Source organism: Ursus arctos, unplaced genomic scaffold (genome assembly GCF_023065955.2).
Source record: "Ursus arctos isolate Adak ecotype North America unplaced genomic scaffold, UrsArc2.0 scaffold_20, whole genome shotgun sequence".
NCBI lineage: Eukaryota > Metazoa > Chordata > Mammalia > Carnivora > Ursidae > Ursus > Ursus arctos.
The window spans coordinates 387,000-398,639 of record NW_026622875.1 but is presented as its reverse complement, the minus strand read 5'-3'; positions in this window follow the sequence as shown (position 1 = coordinate 398,639).

The window sequence follows — 11,640 nt, the reverse complement described above, 5'->3', positions numbered from 1 at the left end:
AAGACATAAATAAATGGGGCCAAATTAGCAGTTCATTCTGCGAAGTGGTAACCCTGGCCCATTAATTTGAATCTGTCTATTGCTTCTAGGAGGCATATACATTACTTTTTGAATGCCATAATTTATACTTCCTGCCAAATTTTGTCTTGTTCTGGCATCACAGTTCAGAAGTACTGCCAGATGGCCAAGCCAATGTGGTACAGCATTACACTCAGCATGTTTCCATGTGATTTTCCAGCCAGTCTCTGCTCTCTCAGTTGCCACAATGTTATTCTGCTCAGGTGTTTGAGTTTCCTCTTTAGTAATTCATCGATTTCCCTAGTGGTTTTTAAACTACTAAGGTGTAATAATGACTGAAAAACAAGAAGTAACATGCTATTTCTCACCTCAGTACATTCTCACATGCTGATTCCTTTGCTTGGAATACCTTACTTTCTCCTCTTAAATCTGAATAATTCTTATTTGTATTTTAAAACTGAGCCCAGAACACCACACTGGGCATGGAGCCTCTTAAGATTACCTCTCTCTCTCTCTCCCTCTGCCTCTCCCCACCCCCGATGATACTCTCTCCCTCTCTCTAAGAAAATAAAATAAAAATATATTAAAAATAAATAAATGAAAATAATTTAAAAATAAGAATAAAAAATAAAGCTTAGCCCAAGCATCATTCCCAACAGGAAAAATTTCTACAACTACTTTAACATTCAAATCACAGCTAATGCTCTTAATTTTGTACTCTCTTAGCTCCCTATGTTTACTTGTAGCAATACACTGACTATAATTCTTGGTTTACTTTAAATCTCCTATACTATTAGGAAAACTTCTTGAAGAAAAGACCTTTGTGACAAAGACAGTTCTTGGGATACATTTATTTAACAGAAAAATGTTTTCCTCAAAGTGTACCATTAATAATTATGGGATTCTAAGGGTTTCTGATGAAGCCTGAAAGAATGCTTGTAGATCAGAGCAGACTCTGCTCCTCGTTAAGCCAGGGGATCTCCACCAGCCATAGTAAATTCTGAATTTTCTGATATTGGAAGAGGCCTGATATTCAGTGGAGTCTGATTGTTACTATACTGTGTAATTTGCTAAATATAGAAAATAAAAAAGTAAAAACAGACTAAATAATAACATTATTATTTTTTTTAAATTATTATTTTTTTACTTAACCATGTGAGTGAAACCAATGTCAAGACCATCTAATATAATTTTTCCACCCAAATAAGTGCAATAAATCCTCCTGGTATTATCTCTATACCATGATACTAATAAGAAGATAGTGATTTTTTTTTAAAGATTTTATTTATTTATTTGACAGAGAGAGATAGCGAGAGAGGGAACACAAGCAGGGGGAGTGGGAGAGGAAGAAGCAGGCTCCCAGCGGAGGAGCCTGATGCAGGGCTCGATCTCAGAAGGCTGGGATCACACCCTGAGCCGAAGGCAGACGCTTAACACTGAGCCACCCAGGCGCCCCAAGAAGATAGTGATTTAAAATAGCAGAGCATTCAAAAAATATTTTAGCCTTTTCTCTGAATATTACATCACTTTCTAGGTTGAAGATTTACATAAATCTGGTTTAGTAAGATAATAACAAGGTAACCTAAGGGTTGTCTTCCTGTTTTACCCAAATAATTGATGTTTTTTATTTAAAAAATATATAGGTACATATACATTTATTTATACAAAGTGCTTATTTATAGCTATGTATAGTTATATATAGTTTTATTTTGTATAAATATACATATGTTGTAAGCAAAGACAAAAATGGTAAAAAAAAGTGTTCAAAAAAGTGTACCTCTAAAAACTATACCTCTAAAAGTAGTACATGACTGCTTTGTCAAATATTCTCATGAATTCAGATTGGTATAGAAATATAGCTTTGTAAACTGTTAGCTATCTAAAGCCATGCATGATTTTTACAATAGTATAAAACAATAACTTTTAGGGTTTCTACCTTTTGCACACATAATTTCTGTTTACAAAAATACCAGCATATTTTTTGAAGATTTAATGCTGAATCCGTAAATTCTCTCTTTAGTATAATATATTATAAGTAGCATTAACATGAAAACATTATGCATTTATTTTGTCTCTCTCTGATTCTCGATCCCTGTTTCCTTCTCTCTCAATTTAGAAAGCACAAGTTTATGTGATTCACTGTTTCTAATGTTCTATGAGAAAAAAATGGTTAGAATAGAAGAAAGTAGAGCCACTGAAGGGAAAATTTTATTTTCATGGGTCTCTTGAGATATAACTGACATAACGCATGTACATTTAAAGTGTACATACATACACATTAAACCATAACGTAATTCAAGGCAGTGGACATTTTGAACAGTTCCAAATACTTCCTTATGCCTACTGAATTTTCTATAGTTATATATAAATGGAATTGTATACTATGTGTACTATATTGTTTGGATTATTTCACTCCAAATGGTTATTTGGAGATTCATCCATGTTGTTCTATGCATACATAGTTCATCACTATTTATTCTACTCTACTCACAATTTCTTTTACATCATTTGTTGTTAGCCTTTTACATCATTTCCAATTTTTGACCATTTCAAATAAAGCTGCCATGAACCTTTTTGGGCAAATAGTTTTCTCTTTTTTTGAGTAATGAAAAATGGAAAGACAGATCATGTGTTAAATTATGTTTACCTTTTTAAGAAACCATCATACTATTTTCCAAAGTAGTTGTAACACTTTACATGCCTACCAGAAATGTAGGAGAGTTCCAGTTTCTCTAAATTCTTGCCAACACTTGGTGGTGTCAGACTTTTTAATTTTCACGATTTTAATAGTTGTCAACCGCCAAATTATTATGGCTTTAATTTGTACTTTCATAATGACTAATGATATTAAGCAACTTTTTTTGTTCTTATTTGTCATTGATGTATGTTTTTTGGTCAAATACATACTCAAACATTCTGCCCATTTGTGTGAGACAAGTTTTATTTTTCTTTTGTATTCCTATAATTGAGTTTAGAGAATTTATGTATTGTAGATACAAGCTCTTTATCAGAAATAGGTTTTGCAAATAATTTCTCCCAGTCTGAGTTTATCTTTTCATCTTCTTAGTGTCTTACAAATGGCAAAATTTGTTTCCTTGCTTCAATTATATTTTAAACAATCTTTATTTTTTATTTATCTATTTTTTTTTTTTTACTGTTTGCACTTTGTATTTGTTTTAATTATTTGTATTGTGTGTTTCATTTTAGGTATGTTCTATGGCTAAATCTTCAAATTCACTAATTTCTCATCTGCAATATCTAATGTTTCTAATTCTATCTGGTGCATTTGTCATCTCAGACAGTATTGATTTCATCTTTAGAAATTTGAGTCTTGTTTATGCCTTAGATATCTGTTTATTTTCTTAATATAAAAACTTCAATAATAGTAACTGTTTTAATATACTCAAGTCTATTATTCCTAATATCTATGTAGTCCTGAGTCAGTTTTGATTGATTTTTCTTCACATAGGTTTTATTTTACTGTTTCTTTATAAGCCTGGTAATTTGTGACTGAATGAATAACCAGCATTGTGGTTTTAGCTTCTTGAACTTTGTTCTGTGATATGGTTAAGTTACTTAAAAACAGTTTAATCCTTGTGGGTCTTAACTTTAAGGTTTGTTGGATGGGACCAAAGCAGTCTTTAGGGATAATCATTTTCCGTTACTGAAGCAAAACTCTTTTCTGTATTCTATCCAATGCTTTGTGAAATTATGAGGTTTTCTAATCTGGCCAATATCAACAGCACAATTATTAGCCCTGTGTATGTGTTGAGCAATGCATATTTTACTTTCCAGCCTTGGGTAGTTTTCTTAAATTTATGTCTCAATCGGTACTCAGATTAATACTCAAAGGGAATACTCTTCAGATCTCTGGAGTTTTCTCTCTGCACAGCTATCTTCTCTCCAGTACTCTGTCCTTCAAACTCTAAGGTCTCCTCAGACTTTCATCTCCATTTGCTTAACTTGAGGAATCTTCCAAGCTCCATGTAGGGTCCTCTTTCTTACGCCACAGCCCACAACTTCTCTAAAGGTATTAAACTGGAAAAACATAGTTCTCATCATATTTGTTTTCTGTTTCTCAGGGATCACTGTCCCTTGGGGTTGGAAATGGGGAAGTGAGGAGAGAGAAATAACTAACATTAAGAAAAATGGAAAAATAAATTTTTTTTTCAGTATTAAGGATCAACTTGAAGTTTATGACCATGAATTTAAAGTGAGACTCCCTCATTGTGTTTGGATATTTTTCTCCAACCAAGTTTAGTCGCACAAACACAGTTATAAAATAGGCAAGGTAGATTTTTTATAAAGTTGTAATTTTGCTAAGGATAAAAAGCAAGAGACTTGCTCAAGAGTCAAGGATTTACCAAGGGAATGATTAAATAGTAGTCATAAAAATTAACATGTCCAAAGAGGGAAGTTAGAAAATCAAATATTTGAGAGATACTCAAAATGTGGCAGGATAAAATGATCATATGTCCTGGGGTAACCAAAAAGTATTAAAGCTGAGGCATTAAAGGGAGTGGTTTGGACAGATAGGAGGTAGAGTGAGATAAAATAAGTGTTTAAGATAGAGTAGAGGACAAAATGAATGGGGTATTAAGGTAGAAATGCTTTGGCAAGAAGACTGTGAGCCAAAAGTAATATTGCAAAGAAATGAGGGGGAATGTTCTAAGGGCTGGGAGATAACTGAAACAAGTGTTACAGGCATCTGATAGATGGAAATCAGTTTGGGGAGTTGTTAGGGAGCAGGGAAAGAAAATTTCTAAAATTGGCAAGAGGATCAATAAAGATATTTACCCCTTCCCCAATTTCTACTCCAGACCTAGGGATGTGTATAAGTACATGGAGTAAATTGTTTTAGAAGGCTGCAGAGTAAGCAGTGTCCTCAGGGAAAGCCAGGTTTTCACTGAAGGAAGAAAGTAAAATAAGTGTTTGGAGAATTGATTGAGAATCTAAAGGGTTTTACTGATAATGAACAGTGAATCCCAGAGGACACAATAGACAGGTTTTAGGAGTTGGAAAGGGCTGACAGCAGAAGACAGAACAGGAAATGCAGAGTATCTGTGAAAGATCAAGATACTGTATTGATCTTGTGGCAAACCCCAACAGGAGAATCAATCACAGCAGAGGGTCCCTGTGGTTTTGGAGCAGAGCCATTCTCTCTTTAGCAAGTGAATATACTCCTTTTGAGAAAGAGCTGCTGACTTGCCACTAGGCCCTGCTAGAGACTATGTACCTTGGGACATTAAGCGACTATGTCATTTGAACAACTCAATACAAAATAGGTGTTAAATGATTCACCTAGGCATAAATGTAGACACACCTAAAAACAAGTGGCCTAATTAGGAGAATATTAACTCCAGAAGTGACTATCCCCTAAAAGCTCTTACTGAGAGGAAGCAATTCATAATATCTACAAGATTGCCTACTCTGTGGAATTCAGTTAGCCTTTTGCCTAGCCACCCAGGCATTTACTTAATGAATATATGAACAAAGAGGTCATGGAGACTATGCATAGTTTGTCCCCAACCATGTTACTGTTCCTCCCAAGTGTCCAAAATTCTATCACCAATGATAAACCCTGTGTGCTCATGCTGGTACTATACCCAAGAGGGCATCAAGTGATTGGAATATATCAATTCCATTATGGAAGATGCAGTGAAATTTCCTTACCAAGATCATTGAGAATTTAAGTTTTCTTTCCCTGCTTGCTACATTTTGTTTGCCCGACCATTTTTTTTTAAATTAGTGATTGCTTAGTGGGTTGCCATGATTTAAGTATCCAAGAAGGCCATGGAAAAATCCATGACAAACCCCAAAATCTTTTTAGCTTGTCACATTCAAGTTTATTTTTTGCTTATGTCATAGTTCTATTCAGGTTCTTGACTCTCCTTAACGGCTTTCCTTCAAGCATTATCTCAGAGATCCATCATTCTTTCACTTTTGTGTCACTATAATCTTAAACAAGTGGCTTGTAAACTTGCTGCAGATAGGAAAAAGAGAGCAAACATTACTGACTGATGAATTTTGTGAGCAGGCCTGGAAGTAGTGTACATTAGTTCTTACAATATCCTACCAGCCAGAATATAAACCTATACCCAAACCATATTACAAAGAATATGGGGAAGAAGAGTGTGTGGACACTTGCTAATTACATTTTATTTTTATTTTGGACAAGCAATATCTCAAACCCTTTGATATATTTGGGAAATCCCTTACAAAATGAGCTTTGGTGGGATATAGAATCCACCAAGTCTAGATAGTGTTGTTCTTCCACTCCCTGAGCCAATATTGGCCAATCATATTTTTCAGAATTTTTAATCAGGAGAGAGAATGGTGGAAAATTCACTAGATCAGTTTATTTTACAGCTAATGCACTCTCATGTATCAAGCAGGAAATAATGATGCTCAGTTTCAAATATTTTTCCAAAGCAAGCTAAGGGTCTTATCTAATGAAAAGAGCCAATTGTTAGGACTTAGAAATCTCCTGGGATCTGATATCCACACAATGCAATGTTAAAATTCAGCAATAAAAATAAGTAAAGTGACTTTTGATTTCTGGTCCAGAATGTAAGCATATTGGAAGTAGTGACTCCTATTTTTGTAACAAGAAAAAGCTAAATAGACTGAAAATTAACAACTCTGAGATTCATCAGAGAATTGAGGCCACAGGGAAAATTGCTGCCCCAAAATTGGAAAGGCAGATACAAAGAATAACAGCTTACCAGAGCAGAAGCCTAGGAACAGAAACTTCTGTGGGAACTATCACCAGAGCAGGAAAACTAAAACTATAATTGAATTGCTGGAGGCTCAATATAGGCATCTTTGAGACTTAAAATCTCCTGTGTCCAGTCCTATGAAGATACACACACACACACACACACACACACACACACATATATATATATATTTTTTACATACAGGAACTCTATTGGGTTCTCATAGTGAAAAGTCAGAGAAAAACCCCCTCATTACTGGCAGGAGAAGACAGAAAGTAGCTATTCTGAAATATGCCCAGATCACTGTGTTCCTCATAACAAGGCCTGCCTTCAAGAGAAACTGTTATGCCAGAGCCTAACTGACTGGGGGTTAGCCAACACTTCCTTTCTAGCCATACCTCACAACTACAATTAAGGCACAGCCAGGAAAAGAATCAGTGAGTTTGAAGAAATGTCAGTAGAAACTTCTAAAACTAAAATGCAAAAAAAAAAAAAAAAAAAAAAAAAAGAATGAAAAATAAAGAACAAAATGCCCAAGAACTTTGAAGTAATTAGAAGAGGTACAACATATGTACAATGGGAATACCAGAAGGAGAAGAAAGGAACACAAGAAATATTTGAAGCAATAATAACTAATGATTTCCAAAAATGAAAAATAGACACCAAGCCACAGATCCCCAAAACTCAGAGAATACCAAGCAGGCCAAATACCAAACAATCATACCTAGAAATATCATATTCAAATTGCAGAAAATCAAAGACAAAGAAATAATTTAAAAAAGAGAGAGGGGAGAAAGACACTTTGGCAATAGAAGAACAACAATTAGAATCATGTTGGACCTCCCTTCAGAAACCATGCAATCAAGAAAAAAGTGGAATGAAATATTTAAAGTACTGCAAGAACAAAATCACCAACCCAGAATTCTGAATCTGCAAAATTAGTCTTCAAAAGTGAAGGAGACATACTCTCAGACAGATAAAAATTGAGGAAAATTTTGTTTGCCAGCACACTTGCCAGAAACATTCAAAGAAATTCTTCAAAAAGAAGAAAAAATAAAATAGGCAGAAATTTGGAACTACCTGATAAAAGGAAAAGTGTCAGAGAAGGAATAAATGAAGGTAAAACAAAATATTTTCTCTTTCTCATTCTCGGTTGATCTAACAGATAACAGTTTGCTTAAAATAATAACAACAACAATGCATTTGGTGACTATAGCTCATGGATAAGGGAAATGAATGGTAAAAATTCTTATAAAGAGTGGGAGGGAGGAATTGGGGATTCTCTATATGTAGTGTTTGCACTACCTGCGAAGTAGTGTAGTACTTGAAAGAGGACTTGGATTTGTTGTAAATGTATATTGAAAACTCAAGATCACTCACCAAAAATAAGTTTAAAAATTATACTTAATATGCTGAGGAGAAAAGGAGTTATATGAAATGCTCAGTAAAACCAAAGAAGGCAAGAAAAAGGTGAAAGGCAAAGAAAGAAAAGATAGAAAGCAAGACAGAAAGCAAGAAAAAGGAAGAGAACAAAAAGAAAGAAAGAAGAAGACATCTTCCAGTTACAGGCTAACATTGTTCTTCTCTCATATACCAATAAGGATTCAATTATTTTCATAATAATCTGGCAATTTCATTTTATATATTCCTATACCTAAAGCTTAATTTTAAGTCCACACTTCTGAATGCTTACATTTAGACCTCTAAATGCAAGTGAGACCTGTACTGAGCCTCGTTACCAACGATTATATACTTTAGCTACGTGAGTGTAATCACCTATAGTCACATATGCCTTCAAAGCAATTACATTATAAAACGTTTCCCTCAAATTTCTTACTGCAATCCTGCATTAATATAAGAAATAGCTAAATTAATAGTGTTTCATCATACTGTGCAATCATTTATGAGTATGTGTGTGGTAGGCAGCATAATGTCCTCTCGAAGACGCTGACTTCCTAATTCATGGAACTGATGAATACGTTATCTTACATGGAAAAAGGGACTTTGCAGAGATGGTTAACTTAAAGATCTTGATATCAGGAGATTATCCTGGAGTATTCTTTCTCCCACTCAGCCCAATATAATGACAAGCGTCCTTGTGAAAGATGGAAAGGAGACAGAGTAAGAGGAGGAAAAGTGACAATGAAAGTCAAAGTGAAGCAATGGCCGGCATTCAAGATGGTCTCAAGCCAAGGAATACAGGTGGCCCACAGAAGCTGGAAAGGGCAAGGAAGATTCTTCTAGAACCTCCAGAAGGAATACATCCTGCCAACGCTTTCATTTTTAGCACAATGAGACCCACATCGAATTTCTGACCTCTAGAACTGCAAAATAATAAATTTATGTTGTTTTAAGCAACTACACATGTGGTAATTTTTTCAACAGGAAAAACATGATACTAATACTATATATATGGAGATACATGGAGATAGATAGATAGATATATCCATGAAGCAATTGTATTTTAATATTAGGTACTAGAAAAGAGGTTACCTCACTCTATACACTTATATTAAGAACTACCAATGTCTTTATATTTGCACATTTCAGTTTAGGTTTCAGGAAGCCGTAAAATATATACTCATCTTCAACTTTGATTCCAGTATAACAATTTTCCCAACATTGTCCCATTATCACATGACTTTTCTTTAAATGTCATTTACTGTATTTGCAACTTAGTAACTCTATCGCATTCTACTGTAGAAATAGGTAGTTATGAATATTTAAAAAGAGATTTCAAAAGAATGGACAATAATATGTGATTGATTTAACATATTTGGTTTAGGGTAAAGGAATAAAATTTGACTGTCAGAGTTTGAGTGTAGATGATAATTTTAGAAGTTTTAAAGTTCACAGTTAAACTTTTAAGTTAGTACTTGGTATACAAAATTGCAGCTTTATTTCTCTGTAATAGAATTCAACTTAGCTCACAATCTCTCATTTACATTGAAGGCAGAGGGGGAAAAATGTCAAACATGGTAAATGAAGGTCACTTGCAGTCAAGTCAAGACTTAGGCTGAGACAAACTCATGGTTCTTCCTTGCCCCTTATTTTCTTCTTTCTCTGGGAGTACGTGGGAAGGGAAGGTAGCTCTTCATCATCTTGTCATCAGGGGAGTGGTTTCTGAGCTTGAAGTAAATATGACTAGTCTGAAATATTGGACTCAGCTCCACAGAATCTGCAGTAATTTACCAAGTGGTGTGACTTGAGGTCCGTTCTCAGTGTGCAGGGCCAAGAGAGGAGCTCAGAATCTGCACGCCCCATCACTTGTCTCCAACTTTTTTTTTTTTAAACTAGTTTCTGGTTTCAGAGATCTATCCGACAGGCTTTATAGTTATCTTTCATCCCAAACCCACAGTTTCCCTCAGATAAGCACACTGTTTCATGTTCCCCAATTTTTAGCTATTTTCCCTGGAATTCCATAGATGAAACCTGAGGGTAAGAAACGTTTCAGACCATCCCACCCCATCAAAGAAGTGGTGAAAGGTGCTACTGCAGGTATGTGTGCAAAAGGTAGAGCCATTTCAGTTCTTCTATGTCTGCCCAGAATGGTATGGAGCTGCCTGGCAGGTTGGAAATATGCGACTTCATCCTTCTTGTCCATCTTCCTTTCATCTAGTTTGTCTGTTTTGTTTTTGTTTCTTGCTTGCTTTTTTAAACATCTATGATCTAAATTAGCCAGATTCTGGCTCTTGATTTATAAAGATAGCCTTTTGAAATTAAAAATAACAAAACAAACAAGAAATTTTCCACTCTCAATCAAATACTTTTAAGAAAAATTGCTTCCGGGGCGCCTGGGTGGCGCAGTCGTTAAGCGTCTGCCTTGGGCTCAGGGCGTGATCCCAGAGTCCTAGGGATCAAGCCCACATTGGGCTCCCTGCTCCACTGGGAGCCTGCTTCTTCCTCTCCCACTCCCCCTGCCTGTGTTCCCTCTCTCGCTGGCTGTCTCTATCTCTGTCAAATAAATAAATAAAATCTTTAAAAAAAAAAAAAAAGAAAAATTGCTTCAGTTATATACTTATCAAAGGTGAATTTAAAACCCAAATTGATCCTGCTCTCTGAAGCAAAGACTGAAATTGAATCAATTGGTAGAAAGCTAAGAACAATTAGGAAAACAGAAAAAAAGATTTAAGACACAGCAGTTAATATTTTAACACCTGTGTCTCGACACAGAAATACTGAAGTCAGGGGATGTACTTCTTTGAGGAAGAAGACATATAGTTTGTTTTGACATATGCTCACTATACTATTGGAGAATGCAGTCCTGTATGGCATTTTGTTTTCACCATATCACTGTGCAATAGCATTGAGGCAAAGGTCCTGAGGTCTGGAGATAGTATTTTTCAGTCTGGGCTTGTCCACCTGTTATCTGTTTAAATCTATGCAAGATAATTATCCTTTCTAAGCCCCAGTTTCCTCAAACTACTAGTGGGTTAATACAATACTCATAAGATTGTTATAGGTGAGTATAAAATGAAATAATCTACATAATCTATATAAATAAGCCAGTAAGAATATTAGCATACCTGTTATTGTTATGACAATACAATGACCAGGAACAATATCGGTGCATTTGAAATTGAAAGAGCACTGTATAATTCTCAAAATGTACATAACTGTCATACCTGAATACTTGTATGAAATATTGTTGGATAAACTGTCTATTCATTTTGTAGACAAGTTTCTTATCATTCTACTACTTAGGGGTTCTCTCATGGTCTTACTGCAGAAGAAAGTGATACATATTTGAAGAAAAACAATCATGATGTACTAAGTACAGATCTATAGATCTTACCTCTGCCCTTTACAAGTTTTACATTCAAAAGCAACATGATATCAGTATCTATCAATATTCTTATTTTGGTTGAGATGAGTAGACTCTTCAGCTATTGCAAAAACAGTC